This window comes from Arachis hypogaea, chromosome 20 (genome assembly GCF_003086295.3).
Source record: "Arachis hypogaea cultivar Tifrunner chromosome 20, arahy.Tifrunner.gnm2.J5K5, whole genome shotgun sequence".
In the NCBI taxonomy this organism is placed as follows: domain Eukaryota; kingdom Viridiplantae; phylum Streptophyta; class Magnoliopsida; order Fabales; family Fabaceae; genus Arachis; species Arachis hypogaea.
This window is the reverse complement of record NC_092055.1, coordinates 54,163,869-54,188,060: the sequence shown is the minus strand read 5'-3', so window position 1 is coordinate 54,188,060 and position 24,192 is coordinate 54,163,869. Positions and strand designations below refer to the sequence as shown.

The following is a 24,192-nucleotide window of genomic DNA, read 5'->3' as shown; positions in this document are numbered from 1 at the left end:
CTCTTATTTCTATATCAAACTCTTGCAGAAGCAACACCCATCTTATGAGTCTGGGTTTTGAATCCTGCTTTGTGAGTAGATATTTAAGAGCAGCATGATCTGTGTACACAATCACTTTTGATCCTACGAAGTATGATCTAAACTTGTCAATGGCATAAACCACTGCAAGCAATTCTTTTTCTGTGGTTGTGTAATTTTTCTGGGCATCATTCAAAATACGGCTAGCATAATAAATGACATGCAGAAGCTTGTCATGCCTCTGCCCCAGTACTACACCAATGGCGTGATCACTGGCATCACACAATAATTCGAATGGTAATGTCCAGTCTGGTGCAGAGATAACTGGTGCTGTGACCAGTTTAGCTTTCAGAGTTTCAAACGCTTGCAGGCACACTGTGTCAAACACAAATAGCGTGTCAGCAGCTAGTAGGTTGCTTAGAGGTTTTGCAATTTTTGAAAAATCCTTTATAAACCTCCTATAGAATCCTGCATGCCCCAGAAATCTTCTGATTGCCTTAACATTGGCAGGTGGTGGTAATTTTTCAATTACCTCTATTTTAGCTTGATCCACCTCTATTCCCTTGTTTGAAATTTTATGCCTAAGGACAATCCCTTCAGTCACCATAAAGTGACATTTTTTCTAGTTTAAAACCAAGTTGGTCACTTGGCATCTTTTCAAAACCAGTGTCAGGTGATCAAGACAGGAGCTGAATGAGTCTCCATATACTGAGAAGTCATCCATGAAGACTTCCAGAAATTTTTCCACCATATCAGAGAAAATAGAGAGCATGCATCTCTGAAAGGTTGCAGGCACATTACACAGCCCAAAAGGCATCCTTCTGTAAGCAAATACTCCAGATGGACATGTGAATGCTGTTTTCTCTTGATCCTGGGGATCTACTGCAATTTGGTTGTAGCCTGAATAGCCATCGAAAAAGCAGTAATAATTATTACCTGCTAGTCTTTCTAGCATCTGGTCTATGAATGGTAAAGGAAAATGATCCTTTCTGGTGGCTGTATTGAGCCATCTGTAATCAATACACATGCGCCACCCTGTAACTGTTCTTGTAGGAACCAATTCATTTTTTTCATTAGGAACCACTGTCATGCCTCCCTTTTTAGGGACAACTTGGACAGGGCTCACCCAGGGGCTATCAGAAATAGGATAAATAATCCCAGCCTCCAGTAATTTGGTGACCTCTTTCTGCACCACTTCCTTCATGGCTGGATTTAGCCGCCTCTGTGGTTGAACCACTGGCTTAGAATTGTCTTCCAATAAGATCTTGTGCATGCATCTAGCTGGGCTTATGCCCTTAAGGTCACTTATGGACCACCCAAGAGCTGTCTTGTGTGTCCTTAGCACTTGAATTAGTGCTTCCTCTTCCTGTGGATTTAAAGCAGAGCTTATGATCACTGGAAAAGTACCACCTTCTCCCAGAAATGCATATTTCAGGGATGGTGGTAATGGTTTGAGCTCGGGTTTAGGAGGTTTTTCCTTTCCCTGAGGAAATTTCAGAGGCTCTTTCAATTCCTCTGAATCCTTTAGATCAGGCGGAACATCTTTAAAGATGTCTTCCAGCTCTGATTCGAGACTCTCAGCCATGTTGATCTCCTCCACCAGAGAGTCAATAAGATCAACTTTCATGCAGTCTTTTGGTGTGTCTGGATGCTGCATGGCATTGACAGCATTCAACTTAAACTCATCCTCAAAGACTTTCAGGGTGACTTCCCCCTTTTGGACATCAATGAGAGTTCGTCCAGTTGCTAGGAAAGGTCTTCCAAGAATGAGAGTAGCACTCTTGTGCTCCTCCATTTCCAGCACAACAAAGTCAGTGGGAAGGGCGAATAGCCCAACCCTGACAATCATGTCCTCAATCACGCCTGATGGGTATTTAATGGAGCCATCAGCAAGTTGGAGACATATCCTGGTTGGTTTAACTTCTTTAGTTAAACCAAGCGTTCTGATGGTGGATACAGGTATTAGGTTGATGCTTGCCCAAGATCACATAAAGCTGTCCTGGTGCAATTTCCTTCTAATGTGCATGGTATCAGAAAGCTTCTGGGATCTTTAAGCTTTTCAGGAAAGCTTTTCAGAATGACTGCACTGCATTCTTCAGTGAGGAGAACTCTTTCAGTTTCTCTCCAATCCTTCTTATGACTCAAGATCTCTTTCATGAACGTGGCGTAGAAGGTATTTGCTCAAGTGCTTCTGCAAACGGAATCTTTATTTCAAGAGTCCTGAGATAATCTGCAAAGCGAGCAAATTGCTTATCCTGCTCCTCTTGGCGGAGTTTTTGAGGATAAGGTATCTTGGCTTTATATTCCTCAACCTTGGTTGCTGCAGGTTTATTTCCTATAGAAATGGTTGAAGAAGCCTTTTAGAGGGGTTGTCATCAGCACTTGTGTGTGTCTGATCCCTCACTGGCATTTGAGTGCCAGAGTTAGAAGCTGGAGTGACGTTAGACGCCAACTCCTCATCTGTTCCTGGCGTCTGAACGCCAGAAATGTGCTTCCTTTGGGCATTCAACGCCAGTTCCTTGCTTGTTTCTAGCGTTGAATGCCAGTCCTGAGCATGGTCTGGGCGTTCAGCGCCAGTCTTCCACCCAATTTCTGGCGTTTTAACGCCAGAATTATTTTTTCCTGGGCTCTTACTGTCCTCAGATGGATTTTGGGTAGTTTGCTCATTTCTTGGCTTCCTGCTGCCTTGAGATGAGGTATTTAATGTCTTCTCACTTCTTAATTGAACTGCTTGGCATTCTTCTGTTATTTGCTTTGACAGCTGCTGCTTTGTTTGCTTTAATTGTACTTCCATATTTATATTAGCCATCCTTGTCTCTTGTAGTTTATCCTTGAATTCGGCTAACTGCTTTGTTAGAAAATCCAATTGCTGATTGAATTCAGCAGCTTGTTCTACAGGACTGAGTTCAACAGTTACTGTTTTAGCCTCTTCTTTCATGGAAGGGTCACTGCTTAGGTACAGATGTTGATTTCTGGCAACTGTATCAATGAGCTCTTGAGCTTCTTCAATTGTCTTTCTCATGTGGATAGATCCACCAGCTGAGTAATCTAGAGAGATCTGAGCTCTTTCTGTAAGCCCGTAATAGAAGATGTCTAACTGAACCCACCCTGAAAACATTTCAGAGGGGCATTTTCTTAGCATCTCTCTGTATCTCTCGCAGGCATCATAAAGAGATTCATTATCTCCTTGTTTAAAGCATTGGATGTCCAGCCTTAGCTGTGTCATCCATTTTGGAGGAAAGTATTGATTCAAGAATTTTTCTGTCAGCTGTTTCCATGTCTTTGTGCTAGCCTTAGGTTGGTTATTTAACCACCTCTTAGCTTTGTCTTTTACAGCAAATGGGAACAGTAATAATCTATAGACATCCTGATCTACTTCCTTATCATGTACTGTGTCAGCAATTTGTAAAAACTGTACCAGAAACTCTGTAGGTTCTTCCTGTGGAAAACCGGAATACTGGCAACTTTGCTGCACCATGATAATGAGCTGAGGATTCAACTCAAAGCTACTGACTCCAATGGAGGGTATACTGATACTACTCCCATATGAAGCAGTAGTGGGGTTAGCATATGACCCCAGAGTCCTTCTAGACTGTTCATTTCCACTTAGATCCATGATGGAGAAAGGGAGATGATGTAATATAAAAAATTATGTTTATTTATTTATTTATTTATTTATTTCGAAAATAAAATAAATTAAAATAAAATAAATAAAAATGGGTGAAGATTTTCGAAAAAATGAGGAGAGAGAAAGTGGTTAGGAAGTTTTGAAAAGGATATGATGATTTTGAAAAAGGTTTTAAATTTTGAAATAAAAATCTGAATTTTAAAGGTAAATTTCGAAAATTTGCTTTAAAATAGAGAGAAAAGATATTTTTGAATTTAAAGAGGAGAGAGAAAAACAATAAGATAGCACAAGATTTGAAATTTTTAGATCTAATGCTCCTTGTTTTCGAAAATTTTGGAGGGAAAACACCAAGGAACACCAAACTTAAAAATTTTAATATCAAGACACAAGGAAAACTTAAGAACACTTTGAAGACTCACAAGAACACAAGAACATGAAGAAAGAACACCAAACTTAAAATTTTTAGAAAACGAAAGAAAAATCAACAAGAAAACTCTAAACTTAAAGTTTGGCACAAGATTTAATGTAAAAATTATTTTTGAAAAAAAATTTTAAAAAGAAGGTACCCAATTACCAAGAACACAGACCAACGCTCTAGCCAAATGGGCAGTAAATGAAACATTTGTTTTGAAAAAATGTTTTTAATAACTAGGAAAATAAATATATATATATATATATTTTGAAAAGAATATAAAAGACTCTGACCCAAAAGACAAAATTTTCCTAATCTAAGCAACAGGATTCACCGTCAGTTGTTCAAACTCAAACAATCTCCAGCAACGGCGCCAAAAACTTGGTTCACAAAATTGTAATGTCAATGTTCACATTACTCTCTTACAACTTCGCACAACTAACCAGCAAGTGCACTGGGTCGTCCGAGTAATACCTTACGTGAGTAAGGGTCGAATCCCACAGAGATTGTTGGTTTGAAGCAAGCTATGGTTATCTTATTATTCTTAGTTAGGATGCCAACAATAGTGTTTTTCAATTTCAATGGTAACAAGTGAGAGGGCATAAATATAAATACTTATTGTGCAATGATGGAGAATCTATTGGAGTTTTAGAGATGCTTTGTCTTCTGAAATTCTGCTTTCCTTTGTTTTCTGATTCACGCACGCACGTCCTCCTATGGCAAGCTGTGTGTTGGTGGATCACCGTTGTCAATGGCTACTATCCATCCTTCCAGTGAAAAGGGTCCAGGTGCGCTGTCACCGCACGGTTAATCATCTGCAGGTTCACAAAAGTACTGGAATAGAATTTACTATCCTTTTGCGTCTATCACTGTGCCCAGCACTCGTGAGTTTGAAGCTCGTCACAGTCGTTCAATCCCTGAATCCTACTCGGAATACCACAGACAAGGTTTACACTTTCTGGATTCTCTTGAATGCTGCCATCAATCTAGCTTATACCACGAAGATTCTGATTTAGAGATCCAAGAGATATTCATTCATTCTACGGTGGAACGGAAGTGGTTGTCAGGCACGCCTTCGTGGGGCAATGATGATGATTGTCACGTTCATCACATTCATGTTGAAGTGGGAATGGATATCTTAGATAGGAACACGCATGTTTGAATGGAAAACAGAAATACTTGCATTCATTCATCGAGACACAGCAGAGCTCCTCACCCCCAACAATGGAGTTTAGAGACTCATGCCGTCAAAGAGTACAAAATTCAGATCTAAAATGTCATGAGATACAGAATAAATCCCTAAAAGTTGTTTAAATACTAAACTAGTAACCTAGGTTTACAGAAAATGAGTAAACTATGATAGATAGTGCAGAAATCCACTTCTGGGGCCCACTTGGTGTGTGCTGGGTCTGAGACTAAAGCTTCTCACGTGCCTGGGCTATTTTGGGTGTTCAACGCCAGGCTTTAACCTGTTTCTGGCATTGAACTCCAAATTGTAACGTGTTTCTGGCGCTGGACGCCAGACTGCAACATGGAACTGGCGTTGAACGCCAGTTTACGTCATCTATCCTTGAGCAAAGTATGGACTATTATATATTTCTGGAAAGCCCTTAATGTCTACTTTCCAACGCAATTGGAAGCGCGTCAATTGGACTCCTGTAGCCCCAGAAATTCCATTCCGAGTGCAGAGAGGTTAGGATCCAACAGCATCAGCAGTCCTTTTTCAGCCTGAATCAGATTTTTGCTCAGGTCCCTCAATTTCAGCCAGAAAATACCTAAAATTATAGAAAAATACACAAACTCATAGTAAAGTCCAGAAATATGAATTTTTCCTAGAAACTAATGAAAATAAACTAAAAACTAACTAAAACATACTAAAAACTATATGAAATTAACCCCAAAAAGCGTATAAAATATCCGCTCATCAACTTTCATTGGAAGATCCTCATCAGTTCTTAGCTGAATTCTTACAAATCTGTGACACTGTCAGACCAATGAGGTTGACCATAAAGTCTACAGAATTATGCTCTTCCCTTTTGCTGTAAGAGACAGAGCTAGGACATGGTTGGATTCACAACCCAAAGAAAGCCTGAACTCTTGGGAAAAGCGAGTTAATGCCTTCTTGGGAAAGTTCTTTCCACCTCAAAATTGAGCAAGCTTAGAGTGGAAGTCCAAACCTTCAGACAGAAGGAAGGTGAATCCCTCTATGAAGCTTGGGAAAGATACAAGCAATTGATCAGAAGGTGTCCTTCTGACATGCTTTCTGAATGGAGCATCATAGGTATCTTCTATGATGGTCTGTCTGAACTGTCCAAAATATCATTGGACAGCTCTACTGGAGGATCTCTTCATCTGAAGAAAACGCCTGCAGAAGCTCAGGAACTCATTGAAATGGTTGCAAATAACCAATTCATGTACACTTCTGAAAGGAACCCTGTGAATAATAGGACAAATCAGAAGAAAGGAGTTCTTGAGATTGATACTCTGAATGCCATACCGGCTCAGAATAAAATATTGACTCAGCAAGTCAATATGATTTCTCAAAGTCTGTCTGGAATGCAAGCTGCACCAGGCAGTACTAAGGAAGCTTTCTCTGAAGAAGAAGCTTATGATCCTGAAAACCTAGCAATGGAAGAGGTGAATTACATGGGAGAACCCTATGGAAACACCTATAATCCTTCATGGAGAAATCATCCAAATCTCTCATGGAAGGATCAACAGAGACCTCAACAAGGTTTCAACAACAATAATGGTGGAAGAAACAGGTTTAGCAATAGCAAGCCTTTTCCATCATCTTCTCAGCAACAGACAGAGAATTCTAAGCAAAGCCACTCTGACTTAGCAACCATTGTCTCTGATCTAATCAAAACCACTCAAAGTTTCATGACTGAAACAAGGTCCTCCATTAGAAATTTGGAGGCACAAGTAGGTCAGCTGAGTAAGAAAATTACTAAACTCCCTCCTAGTACTCTCCTGAGCATTACAGAAGAGAATCCAAAGAGAGAGTGTAAAGCCATAAATTCGTCTCACATGGCCGAACCTGGAGAGGAGGAAGAGGCAGTGATCCCCACTGAGGAAGACCTCAATGGACGTCCACTGGCCTCCATGGAGTTCCCTGATGAGGAACCATGGGAATCTGAGGCTCACACTGAGACTATAGAGATTCCATTGAATTTACTTCTACCATTCATGAGCTCTGATGAGTATTCTTCCTCTGAAGAGGATGGAGATGTTACTGAAAACCAAGTTGCTAAGTACCTTGGAGCAATCATGTAGCTAAATGCCAAGTTATTTGGTAATGAGACTTGGGAGGAAGAACCCTCCTTGCTCATCAAAGAACTGGATGACTTGACTAGGCAAAAATTACCTCTGAAGAGACAAAACCCTGGAAAATTCTCAATCCCTTGTACCATAGGCACCATGACCTTTGAGAAGGCTTTGTGTGACCTAGGGTCAAGCATAAACCTCATGCCTCTCTCTGTAATGAAGAAGCTAGGGGTCATTGAGGTACAAGCTGCAAGAATCTCACTGGAGATGGCAGAAAATTCAAAGAAACAGGCTTATAGACTTGTAGAGGATATCTTGGTAAAGGTTGAAGGCCTCTACATCCCTGTTGACTTCATAATCCTAGAGACTGGGAAGTGTATGGATGAATCCATCATCCTTGGCAGACCCTTCCAAGCCACAGCAAAAGCTGTGATTGATGTTGACAGAGGAGAATTGATCATTCAAGCGAATGGAGACTCTCTTGTGTTTAAAGCTCAAGGATATCACTCTGTCACCATGGAGAGGAAGCATGGAGAGCTTCTCTTAATACAGAGTCAAACAGAGCCCCCACAGTCAAACTCTAAGTTTGGTGTTGGGAGGCCAAAACCAAAATTTAAGTTTGGTGTTGAACCCCCACATTCAAACTCTAAGTTTGGTGTTGGGAGGTTCCAACATTGCTCTGAACATCTGTGAGGCTCCATGAGAGCCACTGTCAAGCTATTGACATTAAAGAAGCGCTTGTTGGGAGGCAACCCAATTTTTACTTATCTATATTAAATTTCTATTTTCTTTTGTTATTTTAAGTTTTCTATAGGTTGATGATCATGTGAAGTCACAAAAACAATTGAAAAAGCAAAAACAGAAGGAAAAATAGAATGAAAAACAGAACACCCTGGAGGAGAAACTTATTGGCGTTTAAACGCCAGAAAGGGTAGCAGAATGGGCGTTAAATGCCCAGTCTGGCACCATTCTGGGCGTTTAACGCCAGAAATGGGCACCAGGCTGGCGTTTAATGCCAGGAATGGGCAAGAAGCTGGCGTTAAACGCCAGAAATGGGCAGCAGCTTGGCATTTAACGCCAGGATTGGCAGCAAGGGGCGTTTTGCATGCCACATGGTGCAGGGATGAGAAATCCTTGACACCTCAGGATCTGTGGACCCTACAGGATCCCCACCTACCCCACCTCTCTCTCTCTTCTTCACCCATTCACCAATCACCTCAATACCGCTTCCCCATAAACCTTCACCTATCAAATCCCACCATTCTCTTCACCACTCACATCCATCCTTCATAAAACCCCACCTACCTCACCATTCAAATTCAAACCACTTTCCCACCCAAACCCACCCATAATGGCCAAACCATACCCCCCTCTCCATTCCTATATAAACCCATCTTCCCTCCTTCATTTTCACACAACATACACACTACCTATCCTCCTTGGCCGAAACACAAAGCCCACTCCATCTCCTCTATTTCTTCTTCTTCTACTCTCTTCTTTCTTCTTTTGCTCGAGGACGAGCAAACCTTCTAAGTTTGGTATAGTAAAAGCTAAAGCTTTTTGTTTTTCCATAACCATTTATGCCAGCAAAGGCCGGAGAAACCTCTAGAAAGAGGAAAGGGAAGGCAAAAGCTTCCACCTCCGAGTCATGGGATATGGAGAGATTCCTCTCAAGGGTGCATCAAGACCACTTCTACGAAGTTGTGGCCAAGAAGAAGGTGATCCCCGAGGTCCCTTTTAAGCTCAAAAAGGGCGAATATCTGGAGATCCGACATGAGATTCGAAGAAGAGGTTGGGAAGTTCTTACCAACCCCATTCAACAAGTCAAAATCTTAAGGGTTCAAGAGTTCTATGCCAATGCATGGATCACCAAGAACCATGATCAAAGTGTGAACCCGGAACCTAAGAATTGGCTTAAAATGGTTCGAGGGAAATACTTAGACTTTAGCCCAAAAAATGTAAGATTGGCATTCAATTTGCCTATGATGTAAGGAGATGGACACCTGATGCCAGGGCATTTTGGCCAGTTTCACTGACCTTTTCTTTACTGTTTTTAAGGAAGTTTCATGAATTTCCTTAGAAAATAAGCTAGTTTTGGGTAGATATTCACTTACATCTTGATTCAAGCATACATTGTGCACTTTACATGATTTCATGAGGATTTTGCATGAAATTAATGACAAATTGGATGTTGCATTTCCCATGACTTGGACTATAACTTTGATGCACTTTATTACTTGATTTCAGGACAAAGGAAGCAAGGAAGAACCACGTTAGCAGCCACGTTAGTCTCACTAACGTGACTTCTAACGTAGGAATGGGAGCTAGCTTGCAAAGTTAATGAGAAAAGTAATCGCCAATAACATCCTCGAAGCCATCATAGCCCACGTTAAGAGTCACGTTAACTAAGTTAACGTGAACTCTAACGTGGAGGAAAGAAAATAGAGCCAACGTTAGTGACACTTACCTTTGTCACTAACGTTGGGCCAAGCTCATAAGTGGCCACGTTAGTTGCCACGTTAACTTAGTTAACGTGGCTTCTAACGTTAAGAAGCAAAAGAGAAGCCAACGTTAGTGACATTTAACTTTGTCACTAATGCTGGCCAAGCCTCCACAAGAAACGTTAACTTCCACGTTAACTTAGTTAACGTGGAAGCCAACGTGGAGAAAGTAAATGATCGCCAACGTTAGTGACACCTAACTTTGTCACTAACGTTGGAATGAACCACACAAGCCACAATGAGTCACGTTAACTCCCACGTTAACGTGGAAGCTAACGTGAAGAAGAAAGATGATGAGCCAACGTTAGTGACATTCACCTTTGTCACTAACGTTGGAGATGGCTAGCATTGCTACGTTAGAGGCCACGTTATCCTAGTTAACGTGGACTCTAACGTGGGAGATAGGGGCACATTGGAACGTTAGTGACAAAGGTAAGTGTCACTAACGTTCTCGAAGGTTGGCAAGTTAACATTAAGAGCCACGTTAACTAAGTTAACGTGAACTCTAACGTAAGAAAGGGGGAAGCTTCTCAACGTTATTGGGAAAGGTAAGTCCCAATAACGTGTGCGAAGGACCAAGAGGCAACGTTAGTGGCAACGTTTGTGCCACTAACGTTGAGGTTAACGTGGCTCTAACTTGGGTCAGGAACGTTAGTGAAAAAGGTGATTGTCACTAACGTTCTCGAACCCACAATTTCACTTAACGTTAACACCACTAACGTCCTGAGCTAAAGTCCCTGCCCACTTTACACTTTCTCTCTGCAAGTAAAGCTAAGCCCAATGAAGAAGATAACTGCTTCAAACTCAAGATCCAAAGGCCCATACCCAAGACTTGAGGAGCCAACTAAAAGATCAGAAGAGTAGTATATATAGGAGTAGCTTTGAATTGATTAGGGAGATTGGAAATTGGGGGAAAACTACTCTCCGTATTTTGCCATTCTCTGCACTTCTAGTTTTGTTTTCATGATGTATTCTCCATCTTTGCTTTTATTTTCCAAAGCTATGAACAACTAAACCCCTTTCATTGGGTTAGGGAGCTCTGTTGTAATTTGATGGATCAATACTAGTTTTCATTATTCTTCTTCTATCCTTTTTCTTGATTTTACTTGAAAGCTTTCGATCTTCATCCAATTGGATAGTTATCTTGGAAAAGAAGCTATTCAAACTTGGATCTCTTCTGAACCTTGAAAGAGGAAGGAAGAGATCATACTAGAAATGCTTTCTCATGCTAGACCAAATTGGGTTTGGATGGATATGTGACTATAATCCTCTCAATACTTGATTTGGAAAATGCATGTGGTATAATCAGTGACCATACTTCATCTCTTCTCATGAGCAATTGACCAAGGAATTGGCTATTGATCAAGATTTGAGAGATTGAATTACAAGGAATTGTAACTCGATCACTTAAGATTTCCAAGGAGATCAATGAATGCTTTGATTGAGGAAGAGATGAAAATGAAATTGATCCGGAGAATGCAACATCTCCTGAGCCCAATGAACTCCCCATTTCTGATCTTACCCATTCTCTTTAGTTTCTGTCATTTACTTTTATGAGCAGTTACCCCATTCTCATTTATAATTCTGCAATTTAATTTCTGTCATTTACTTTCAGCTCTTTATTTCTAGCATTTACTTTTTCTGTTATTTACTTTCCCGCCATTTTATTTTCTGAAATTCCCAACTCAAATTCTGATTCGCTCAACTAGAACATTCCTCTAATTAAAGTTTCTTGATCAATCAATCTCTGTGGGATTCGACCTCACTCTATTGTGAGTTTTTACTTGACGACAAAATTTGGTACACTTGCCGAAGGAAATTTGTTACGAGACAAGTTTTTCGCGCATCAAGTTTATGGTGCCGTTGCCGGGGATTGATTGTGCATCAACAATGATTAAATTGGAAGATAACTAGATTGAGCATTTTTGTTTTGTTTGATTTAATTTTCTGTTTGAGTAATTTACTTTCAGTTCTGGTTAATTTCTTCCCTTCCCCCTACTTTTTCAATTTTCTTTGTTATTAACAATTCAGTTCACTAACCCACTAACTGTTTGATATATTGCATCACTCACACTAACAATAACTCTAACAGAATACTTTCTGCATTTATTTTCCTTGCTTGTGCTTTGTTGGTTGTATGACAGGGAGAAGAAACGGGGCTTCAACTTCCTTTGATTCTGAACCTGAGAGAACCTTCTTTAGATTAAGGAGGGAAGCAAGAGGAAAAAGAGTGGTTGGTGCTGAGGAAGAGGAGGAATACTTTGAACCAAACATGGAAGAAAACATGAAAGACCATCGTGAGGAAGAGGCTCACAACCATGGCGGAGGAGGTCGAGCAAATCATGCTGGGGAGGATAGAAGAGTTTTAGGCTCTTACATCAATCCAAACCCAGGAAAATGTGGAAGTAGCATTCAAAAGCCAACCATCCATGCCAACAATTTTGAACTAAAACAACAGCTTATCACCCTTGTTCAGAACAACTGTTCGTTCGGAGGGAGTGTCCAAGAAGACCCCAATCAACATCTAACCACCTTCCTGAGAATATGTGACACAGTAAAGTCTAATGGTGATCATCTTGACGCCTATAGACTGCTCTTATTTTCATTCTCACTCAAGGATAAGGCAGCCAAGTGGCTGGAGTCTTTCCCGAAGGAGAGTTTGACAACTTCGGAAGATGTGGTGAACAAATTCTTAGCACGATTCTACCCCCCACAACGAATCAATAGGCTGAGAGCTGAGGTCCAAACTTTTAGGCAACACAGTGGGGAGACTCTTTATGAAGCATGGGAGAGGTTTAAGGACCTGACAAGGAGGTGTCCACCTGACATGTTCAACGAATGGGTGCAGCTACACATTTTCTATGAAGGCCTGTCATATGAAACAAAGAAGGCTGTAGACCATTCATCAGGAGGATATTTGAACAACAAGAAGACTATTGAGGAAGCCATAGATGTCATTGAAACAGTAGCAGAGAATGACTATTTCTATGCTTCTGAAAGAGGCAACACTAGAGGAGTAATGGAGCTAAACAATGTAGATGCTTTGCTGGCCCAAAACAAGCTCATTACCCAGCAGCTGGCTGACCTCACCAAGAAGATGGAGAAGAACCAAGTAGCAGCAATCACTACTTCATCAACAACCCAAGAAGGAGTGAATGAAGAAGCAGAGGGTAGTCAGGAGCAAGCCAACTACATTGGGAATTCACCTAGGCAAAACCATGATCCATACTCTAAAACCTATAACCCTGGATGGAGGAATCACCCAAACTTTGGGTGGGGAAATCAACAAGACCAAGGCATAGATCAAAGACATTCAAATCCCAACAACAATGCAGCCCACCAACATTTCACATCTAGACCATATCAGCACCCACATAACCAACCCTCTCAACACCTTTACCAAGGGCAAAATAACCCTCCTCATCCTTCCACCTCTAATCCCAATCTACCATCATTTGATGACAGACTCTCAAGGATTGAGAATCTACTTGAAGGTATAGGCAAAGAGATTCAAGACAACAAGGCATTCAAGGAGAAAGTGCGAGCTAATTTCAAGAACCAGGGAGACACAATCAAGAGGTTGGAATCCCAAGTGGGGTATCTCTCTGAGCAGATTCCCAAACCTACAGATGGATTCCCAAGTGACACAGAGAAGAATCCGAGAGGTGAAACAAAGAAAGTAAGATGGGAAGATTGCAAGATGGTCACTATAAGTGATAAGGAGACTGAGGACAAGCCAAACAAGACGGCAGAACAACCTGGAGACACCTCAACAGAAAAGGAGGAAAAAGATCACCAAGAACCAGAAATTTCACAACAGGAGCTGCTGAGACTTTATGTACCCTTTCCCCAACTACTCAAGGGTGCTGTTGAGAAGAGAATATACTCAAGACTTCTTGACTTGTTTGCATCTCTGCATGTCAACATACCATTCATCAAGACCATCTAACAAATGCCTGCATACATCAAATACATGAAGGAACTGTTCCCTAGGAAAAGCTCACTCGAAGGAGGCCAAACTATAGTAATAAACAAGGAGTGCAGCGCCCTTATTCAACCAGAGTTGCCTACAAAAAGAAAGGACCCAGGGAGTTTTCACATCCCCTGTGCCATAGGAGAAACAATGTTTGATAGAGCACTCTGCGATTTGGGAGCAAGCATCAACTTAATGCTCTTATCCCTGGTGAAGAGGTTGCAGATCAATGAGATAATGCCCACAGATGTAGTCATCAGGCTGGCTGACAAAACTCAAAAACACGCAATAGGAGTGGTGGAAAATGTGTTGGTAAAGGTTGGGAAATACTTTCTTCCCACAGAGTTCGTCATCCTGGACATGGAAGAGAGTCACACTCACCCAATCATATTGGGAAGACCATTCCTAGCTATAGCCAGAGCACTCATAGATGTTGAGCGAGGGGAGCTAATATTGAGGATCCATGATGAACGACTCAGTTTTAATGTCTTCAAACTCTCACAAGAAGCAGACCAAGAGAACAAAGAACCAAGCAAAGATCATAATGAGATACTGAAAGAGGAAGCAAGCATTGAAGCACAACCAGCCCAGCTGGGAAAGCCCTTGCTTGATGAACAAGGAAATAAGCAGTTGTCACAGCTCAAGGAAAAGCTGGAGGAACCTAAACCACCAGAGACATGTGAAGACAAAAACAAAATTCCCTTAGAAGAAGAAGTCACAAAGAGCAAGGCAACATCAAAAGGAACAAAGAAGAAGGTACCAAGGAGGTGGAGGAACAAGAAGATCCCTATCGAGGACTTCTCTCCAGGGGATAAAGTGATCTCAGCTTACTTCCTAGATATCTCCCCTGATCTCCCCACTGTACCATCTCAGTTACCTAAGGTCTTCACTATCAACAGAGTTCTCTCCTTAGAACATGTAGAGATCATTGATACAACCAATGGATATAAGTCCAAGGCAAGAGGGGAGGACTTGAAGCATTATCAACCTCCCTGATGAAGAAGAAACGTCAAGCTAGTGATGCTGAAGAAGCGCTTCATGGGAGGCAACCCATGTTTTATATGCCTTTAATAGTGAATAAGTCAATATTCATGAATTCCAACCCAAACTTGACAAACACTTGGTGAAATCCTTATTATGCAGTATATAGTGAAGAACAAGTTTGGTGTTCAAAGCATGCCAAGAAAGCATGGATGCAACTCAGAGCATGCTAGTCTTGGAGCTTTGAACAAAACTTTTCATCACAGTGCTCCAAACTAAGTTTGGTGTCACCCCAGGGTGCCACGGATATGCATATAAGGACGCACAGTTAGTTAGTTAGTTGTTGTTCATGAATAAACAACCTAATCCTTTTTCTTTACTATACTAGCCGTAAAGTTTAATTTTTATGATATTGAATTTTTTTTATTTTATTTTTATAGGGGAAAGGAGAGGAGCATTGAAGGGGATTGATTGGACAATTAAATGAAAAAGGTTTGGCCACTCCATGAAGAGAAACTACACCCTTGTCTCAAGAAGGAATGCATTGGAAATTGTTGCCATGCAACATTGAAAAAAGGAGACCCTTGGAGACCGAACCAATAACCTTCATAAAGTGATGATCCTTGTCCTTTCTCCATGCACAACCCCAACCGTCCATCAAGCAACCATTCCATCAATCCACACCCTCCACTCACTCATAATCTCCCTATATAAATGAGTCCTAGTGCATACTTACCCCTCACATTCAAATTCCCACTCTCCATACTTCACACTTTCGGCATCCAAAACCCCTTCATCACACCTCGTCTTAACCAACCAAATTCATCATCTATCCTTACCTTCCAATCCCCTCACACAGCAACTCAAATTCATGGCATCATCAAGCTCCAAGAGGCAAAAGAGGAAGGAACCAATGGAGAACATTATTTTTTATGAGAAGAGATTCAAAACTGCCTTCCATGAACAAGAATTTGAAAGGATCAAGATCAAGCAGATATTGTCTGAGTTAACCTTCCAAATCAATGAAGACGAGTGCCCACAGATTCGGGAGAAAATTGAACAAAGAGGGTGGCAAAGGCTCACTAATCCAGAGGGGAAGATCAATGCAAACCTAATCAAAGAGTTCTACGCAAATGTGGTTAGAGAAGACAAAACCAGGGCCCCAACCTTTAAAAGCTATGTAAGAGGAAAGGAGGTAGACTTCAGCCCAAATGCTATAACAAGAACTCTTCACTTGAAATTACCACATTTTGATGAGCCCAGTTATCATGCAAGGATAAGTAAGAGCCCTAACAATGATGAGTTCACAGAAATCGTGACTGACATTTGTGTTATAGCAGCTGATTGGGAGAGGTATGCAGATGGAAGACCCCGGTTCATCAAGAGGGGAGACCTTAGCCCGGAAGCCAAAGGGTGGTTTGAACTCGTAAGGAGGTCCATCCTCCCAGCTGCAAATAATTCAGAGGTTAATATTAATCGAGTGACTATGGTACGTTGCCTAGTACAGGATGGAGAAATCAATGTGCATGAACTCATAGCTGAGGGGATTCAAAAGTTAGCTGAGAAGGCTGATTCGGGTGCCAGGCTTTGGTACCCCAACACTATTTTCAGACTATGTACAAAGGCCAAGGTGGTCTTCGAGGATAGCAATCCAGACTGTGTGAACCCTGGGAGGCTAGTTACAATCCAACGTCTTGTCTACACTACACCTGCTCAGCAACAAAGAAGGCCACAAATAGGGAAGCTAAAAGCGAAAGAAGGAGCTCACCAAGAGGAGCCTCATCAAGAAGAATATCAACAAGAAGAACATCATGACCCAGCCAACTTGAACATGAATCACCTTCTAAGGGCCATTAAAGATCTGGGGATGAGACATATGGAAGGACAAGAGCAAATACTAAACCTTCAGTCCAACTGGATGAGCCAACAAGAAGAGTGGCAGAAACAACAAATAGAGCAGCAACAGGAACAATACTCCCAGCTCACTCAAGCCATCCACCAAGTTACTGAGAGGCAAGAATGTCAAGATAAGCATTTGCAGGAACTCAATCAGCGGCAAATAGCTCAGATGAAAGCATTCAATGAGTTTACTGTACTTAATAAAGGACGGCAACTACATAGGGAGGAGTTCAACGTAAACACTCAGGCCAAGTTGAACTACATGTCTAGTAATATGCATCATCTACACTATGCCATCCCTACATATGATGAGGTCCAAAAAGATTTTGTAGAACAAGAAGAGAGGAAGGTGAAACGGCAGAAGGAAACACTCAAGAAGAAGATGGAAGATGGTGGTTTCTGGAAGAAGCTGGTTGGAAAAAGCAAAGGGAGTGGGAGTATGAACAATCAAGAGGGACACAAGGAGGACAAGCAAGGAGGAGAGCATGGGCAACCACATGAGTAAAAGGTGGTGGAGTTCCTTCTTTGGTTCATCCCTTTCTATGTTTTAAATAAGGAAGATCTTGTATGAAATAGAACATGCTTCCATGATAGTTTGAACCTTTTAAATGCTGTCTTTTAAGTTCTTGGTTGAATAAGTTTATGATTGCTAGCCTTTATGTCACTGCATCCTTACTTTGCTTACTTGTATGCTTGTCCCTTTGAATTAAATGAAAAGAGAATGAGTGTTTTGCAAAAGAACAGAGTGGAGTTCATACTATGGAGTAAGTTCCTTAGTTTGTGGTGCGGTCATAAGTTAGCTAAGTTGGTTCAACCACAAGGTGGGAAGACAACTATCTGTCATGAATACTATGCTTTGAACACACCCCATGAGACTAACTAAATAACAAGATCCTAATAAGAAAAAGGGGAAAATAAAAATGAAAGTGGAAAAAAATAAATAAAAGAAAAAGAGTAAGCAATAAGGCTAGGCACCAATGGTTCTTGAGGCATGTGTCTGTGGTGTTCCTGTGTGAGGGATTTACTTGGATGAATAAGCTCTTAGGGGTGCCTTATCACTTGGTAACTTGGGTTAACTAACTCGGGATTATCAGCTGAAAGTCCACTATCAAAAGTAACCCTCACTACAGAGCATTTAGTAACCCAAAGAGGTGTTGGACACCAAGGTCTCAAGAAAAGAAAATAAATAAACCATATGCCTGTGGTGTGTATGTATGGGGGAGAGACTTGAGGAAGTAAGTCCTTAGGGGTGCTTCAACACCTAGCACCTTGAACCAACTGGTTCGGGAGTGTTGGCTAAAAGCTTATTTTAAAGAGTTGCCCCCTTACTGAGCAGTTAGCTTAAGAGCACAAATAAACCCTGAAATGACAACAAAAGGATCAACGAATAAAAGTCTCATGGGATGCAATCACAGTGAGTATTCTAGGACATGATAAAGGTCTGGAAGCCAGGAATGAACCTAAGTTGCTATGCATGAAACCACCATAAACAAGAATGACTCATTTCTCTTGGCATTCCACTCATCATTCTCTTGTTCCAGTACTTGCTTAGGGACAAACAAGCTTTAAGTTTGGTGTTGTGATGTCAGGGTATTTTGGCCAGTTTCACTGACCTTTTCTTTACTGTTTTTAAGGAAGTTTCATGCATTTCCTTAGAAAATAGGCTAGTTTTGGGTAGATATTCACTTACATCTTGATTCAAGCATACATTGTGCACTTTACATGATTTCATGAGGATTTTGCATGAAATTAATGACAAATTGGATGTTGCATTTCCCAAGACTTGGACTAGAACTTTGATGCACTTTATTGCTTGATTTCAGGACAAAGGAAGCAAGGAAGAACCACGTTAGCAGCCACGTTAGTCTCACTAACGTGACTTCTAACGTAGGAATGGGAGCTACCTTGCAAAGTTAATGAGAAAAGTAATCGCCAATAACGTCCTCGAAGCCATCATAGCCCACGTTAAGAGTCACGTTAACTAAGTTAACGTGAACTCTAACGTGGAGAAAAGAAAATGGAGCCAACGTTAGTGACACTTACCTTTGTCACTAACGTTGGGCCAAGCTCATAAGTAGCCACGTTAGTTTCCATGTTAACTTAGTTAACGTGGCTTCTAACGTTAAGAAGCAAAAGAGAAGCCAACGTTAGTGACATTTAACTTTGTCACTAACGTTGGCCAAGCCTCCACAAGCCACGTTAACTTCCACGTTAACTTAGTTAATGTGGAAGCCAACGTGGAGAAAGTAAATGATCGCCAACGTTAGTGACACCTAATTTTGTCACTAACGTTGGAATGAACCACACAAGCCACAATGAGCCACGTTAACTCCCACGTTAACTTAGTTAACGTGGAAGCTAACGTGAAGAAGAAAGATGATGAGCCAACGTTAGTGACATTCACCTTTGTCACTAACGTTGGAGATGGCTAGCATTGCTACGTTAGAGGCCACGTTAACCTAGTTAACGTGGACTCTAACTTGGGAGATAGGGGCACATTGGAACGTTAGTGACAAAGGTAAGTGTCACTAACGTTCAGGAAGGTTGGCAAGTTAACGTTAAGAGCCACGTTAACTAAGTTAACGTGGACTCTAACGTAAGAAAGGGGGAAGCTTCTCAACATTATTCGGAAAGGTAAGTCCCAATAACGTGTGCGAAGGACCAAGAGGCAACGTTAGTGGCAACGTTTGTGCCACTAACGTTGAGATTAACGTGGCTCTAACGTGGGTCAGGAACGTTAGTGAAAAAGATGATTGTCACTAACGTTCTCGAACCCACAATTTCACTTAACGTTAACACCACTAACGTCCTGAGCTAAAGTCCCTGCCCACTTCACACTTTCTCTCTGCATGTAAAGCTAAGCCCAATGAAGAAGATAACTACTTCAAACTCAAGATCCAAAGGCCCATACCCAAGACATGAGGAGCCAACTAGAAGATCAGAAGAGTAGTATATATAGGAGTAGCTTTGAATTGATTAGGGAGATTGGAAATTGGGGGAAAACTACTCTCCGTATTTTGCCATTCTCTGCACTTCTAGTTTTGTTTTCATGATGTATTCTCCATCTTTGCTTTTATTTTCCAGAGCTATGAACAACTGAACCCCTTTCATTGGGTTAGGGAGCTCTGTTGTAATTTGATGGATCAATACTAGTTTTCATTATTCTTCTTCTATATGTTTTCTTGATTTTACTTGAAAGCTTTCGATCTTCATCCAATTGGATAGTTATCTTGGAAAAGAAGCTATTCAAACTTGGATCTCTTCTGAACCTTGAAAGAGGAAGGAAGAGATCATGCTAGAAATGCTTTCTCATGCTGGACCAAATTGGGTTTGGATGGATATGTGACTATAATTCTCTCAATACATGATTTGGGAAATGCATGTGGTATAATCAGTGACCATACTTCATCTCTTCTCATGAGCAATTGACCAAGGAATTGGCTATTGATCAAGATTTGAGAGATTGAATTACAAGGAATTGTAACTTGATCACTTAAGATTGCCAAGGAGATCAATGAATGCATTGATTGAGGAAGAGATGAAAATGAAATTGATCCGGAGAATGCAACATCTCCTGAGCCCAATGAACTCCCCATTTCTGATCTTACCCATTCTCTTTAGTTTCTGTCATTTACTTTTATGAGCAGTTACCCCATTCCCATTTACAATTCTGCAATTTACTTTCTGTCATTTACTTTCAGCTCTTTATTTCTAGCATTTACTTTTTCTGTTATTTACTTTTCTGCCATTTTATTTTCTGCAATTCCCAACTTAAATTTTGATTCGCTCAACTAGAAAATTCCTCTAATTAAAGTTGCTTGATCAATCAATCACTGTGGGATTCGACCTCACTCTATTGTGAGTTTTTACTTGACGACAAAATTCGGTACACTTGCCGAAGGAAATTTGTTACGAGACAAGTTTTCCACGCATCAACACCCATACACTAGAAGGGTCAACTTTGATCAAAGGTTGGACCAAGTCCTCATGGACATCTGTGAAGAGGGCACTCAATGGAAGAGTGATTCAAGAGGGAAGCCGGTTCAACTAAGAAGGCATAACCTCAAGCCTGTGGCTAGGGATGGTTGGAGTTCATCCAACGCTCAATCATTCCTACTAGCAACCGATCTGAGGTTACTATAGACCGGGCTATCATGATTCATAGCATCATGATTAGAGAGGAAGTAGAAGTTCATGAGGTTATATCCCAAGAACTCTATAAGGTGGCAAACAAGTCCTCTACTATGGCAAGGTTAGCCTTCCCTCATCTCATTTGTCACCTCTGCAATTCAGCTGGAATTGACATGGAGGAAGACATCCTCATTGATGAGGACAAGCCCATCACTAAGAAAAGGATAGAGCAAGTGAGAGAACCTCACCAAGAGCATGAGGAAACTCCCCATCACGAAATCCCTGAGATGTTTCAAGGGATGCATTTTCCTCCACAAAACTATTGGGAGCAAATCAACACATCCCTAGGAGAATTAAGTTCCAACATGGGACAACTAAGGGTGGAGCACCAAGAGCATTCCATCCTCCTCCATGAAATTAGAGAAGATCAAAGAACCATGAGAGAGGAGCAACAAAGGCAAGGAAGAGACATTGAGGAGCTTTAGCACTCCATAAGATCTTCAAGAGGAAGAACAAGTCACCATCACTAAGGTGGACCTGTTCTTTAATTTCCTTGTTCTTTATTTTCTGTTTTTCGAATTTTTATGCTTTATGTTTATTTATGTTTGTGTCTTTATTACATGATCATTAGTATCTAAGTGTCTATGCCTCAAAGATATGAAAATAAATCCATTACCTTTCTTAAATGAAAAATGTTTTTAATTGAAAATGAAAAAGAAGTGCATGAATTTCAAATTTTAAAACAGTTTAATTATTTTGATGTGGTGGCAATACTATTGTTTTTCTGAATGAATGCTTGAACAGTGCATATTTTTGAATTTGATTGTTTATGAATGTTAAATTTGTTGGCTCTTGAAAGAATGATGGGAAAAGGAGAAATGTTATTTGATGATCTGAAAAATCATAAAATTGATTCTTGAAGCAAGAAAAAGCAGTGAAAAGCTTGTAGAAAAAAAAAAGAGAGGCGAAAAAAAAAAAGAAGAAGAAGAGAAAAGAAAAAGAAAAAAAAAGCAAGCAGAAAAAGCCAATACCCCTTTAAACCAAAAGGCAAGGGTGATAAAAAGGATCCAAGGCTTTGAGCATCAGTGGATAGGAGGGCCCACAGGAATAAAATCCTGGCCTAAGCGGCTAAACCAAGCTGTCCCTAACCATGTGCTTGTGGCGTGAAGGTGTCAAGTAAAAACTTGAGACTGAGCGGTTAAAGTCGTGGTCCAAAACAAAAAGAGTGTGCTTAAGAGCTCTGGACACCTCTAATTGGGGACTCTAGCAAAGCTGAGTCACAATCTGAAAAGGTTCACCCAGTTATGTGTCTGTGGCATTTATGTATCCGGTGGTAATACTGGAAAACATAGTGCTTACGGTCACGGCCAAGACTCATAAAGTAGCTGTGTTCAAGAATCAACATACTTAACTAGGAGAATCAATAACACTATATGGATTCTGAGTTCCTATAGAAGCCAATCATTCTGATCTTCAAAGGATAAAGTGAGATGCCAAAACTGTTCAGAAGCAAAAAGCTAAAAGCCCCGCTCATCTAATTAATACTGATCTTCATAGATGATTTTGGAATTCATTGTATATTCTCTTCTTTTTATCCTATTTGATTTTCAGTTGCTTGGGGACAAGCAACAATTTAAGTTTGGTGTTGTGATGAGCGGATAATTTATACGCTTTTTGGCATTGTTTTTAGTATATTTTAATTACTTTTTATTATATTTTTATTAGTTTTTAAATAAAAATCACTCTTCTGGACTTTACTATGAGTTTGTGTGTTTTTCTGTGATTTCAGGTATTTTTTGGCTGAAATTGATGGACCTGAGCAAAAATCTGATTCAGAGGCTGAAAAAGGACTGCAGATGCTGTTGGATTCTGACCTTCCTGCACTCAAAGTGGATTTTCTATAGCTACAGAAGCCCAATTGGCGCGCTCTCAATTGCGTTGAAAATTAGACATCCTGGGCTTTCCAGAAATATGTAATAGTCCATACTTTTCCCGAGATTTGATGGACCAAACAGGCATTGCAAGTCAGCTCAAGAATTTTGGCGTTTAACGCCGGAACTGGCACAGAAGCTGGAGTTAAACGCCCGAACTGGCACAAATGCTGGCGTTTAACTCCAAGAAAAGTCTCTACACATGGAAGCTTTAATGCTCAGCCCAAGCACACACCAAGTGGGCCCGGAAGAAGATTTCTGCATTAATTACTGATTTCTGTAAACCCTAGGGTACTAGTTCTCTATAAATAGGACCTTATACTATTGTATTTTCATCTTTTGATGTTTAGTCCCTAGACCTTGGAGGCTGGCCATTCGGCCATGCTTACACCATTATCACTTTTGTATTTTCAATGGTGGAGTTTCTACACACCATAGATTAAGGTGTGGAGCTCTGCTGTCCTTCATGAATTAATACAAAGTACTATTGTTTTTCTATTCAATTCACGCCTAATTCTTCTCTAAGATATTCATGCGTTCTTCAACTTGATGAATGTGATGATCCGTGACACTCATCATCATTCTCACCTATGAACATGTGCCTGACAACCACCTCTGTTCTACTAGCAATGGCTTGAATGCGTATCTCTTGGGTTTCTAATCTAAGATTGGAACCTTCGTGGTATAGGCTAGAATTATTGGCGGCCATTCCTGAGATCTGGAACGTCTAAACCTTGTCTGTGGTATTCTGAGTAAGATCTGGGAAGGGATGACTATGACGAGCTTCAAACTCGCGATTGTTGGGCGTGTGACAGACGCAAAAGGATCAATGGATCCTATTCCAACATGATCGAGAACCGACAGATGATTAGCCGTGCGGTGACAGCGCATTTGGAATGTTTTCACTGAGAGGACGAGAAGTAGCCATTGACAACGGTGATGCCCAACATAAAGCTTGCCATGGAAAGGAGTATGAATGATTGAAAGAAGGCAATAGGAAAGCAGAGGTTCTGGAGGAACAAAGCATCTTCATACGCTTATCTGAGATTCCAACCAAAGAATTACATAAGTATCTCTATCTTTATTTTATGTTTTATTCATTATTTAATTATCAATTCTCCATCACCATCTGAATTCGCCTGACTGAGATTTACATGGTGACCATAGCTTGCTTCAAGCCGACAGTCTCCGTGGATCAACCCTTACTCACGTAAGGTATTACTTGGACGACCCAGTGCACTTGCTCGTTAGTTGTGCGGAATTGTGACAAAGTGTGATTCACGTTTAAGAGCTCCAAGTCCTTTTCCGCCATTGTTGATGATCACAATTTTGCATACCACACGCCCAGCCCTTCAAGTGGCATGCCCTAGCCTTTTTCTATTTCTCTTTGCCTCTTGAAACTTGAACTAGCGTGGAACACCCAGGGTCTGGCGTGCCACGCCCTTGCTGTA

At 40.8% G+C, this 24,192-nt stretch overlaps 2 non-coding genes across 2 annotated transcripts; both read right to left on the bottom strand.

Moving 5' to 3' along the window:
- Positions 1-6,212: 6,212 nt before the first annotated feature.
- On the bottom strand, positions 6,213-6,320 carry LOC112787840 (small nucleolar RNA R71). Its single transcript, XR_003195229.1, has one exon. It is a non-coding gene; the product is annotated as a small nucleolar RNA R71 (small nucleolar RNA).
- Positions 6,321-12,551: 6,231 nt separating this feature from the next.
- On the bottom strand, positions 12,552-12,655 carry LOC112788142 (small nucleolar RNA R71). Its single transcript, XR_003195521.1, has one exon. It is a non-coding gene; the product is annotated as a small nucleolar RNA R71 (small nucleolar RNA).
- Between the last annotated feature and the right edge of the window lie 11,537 nt (positions 12,656-24,192).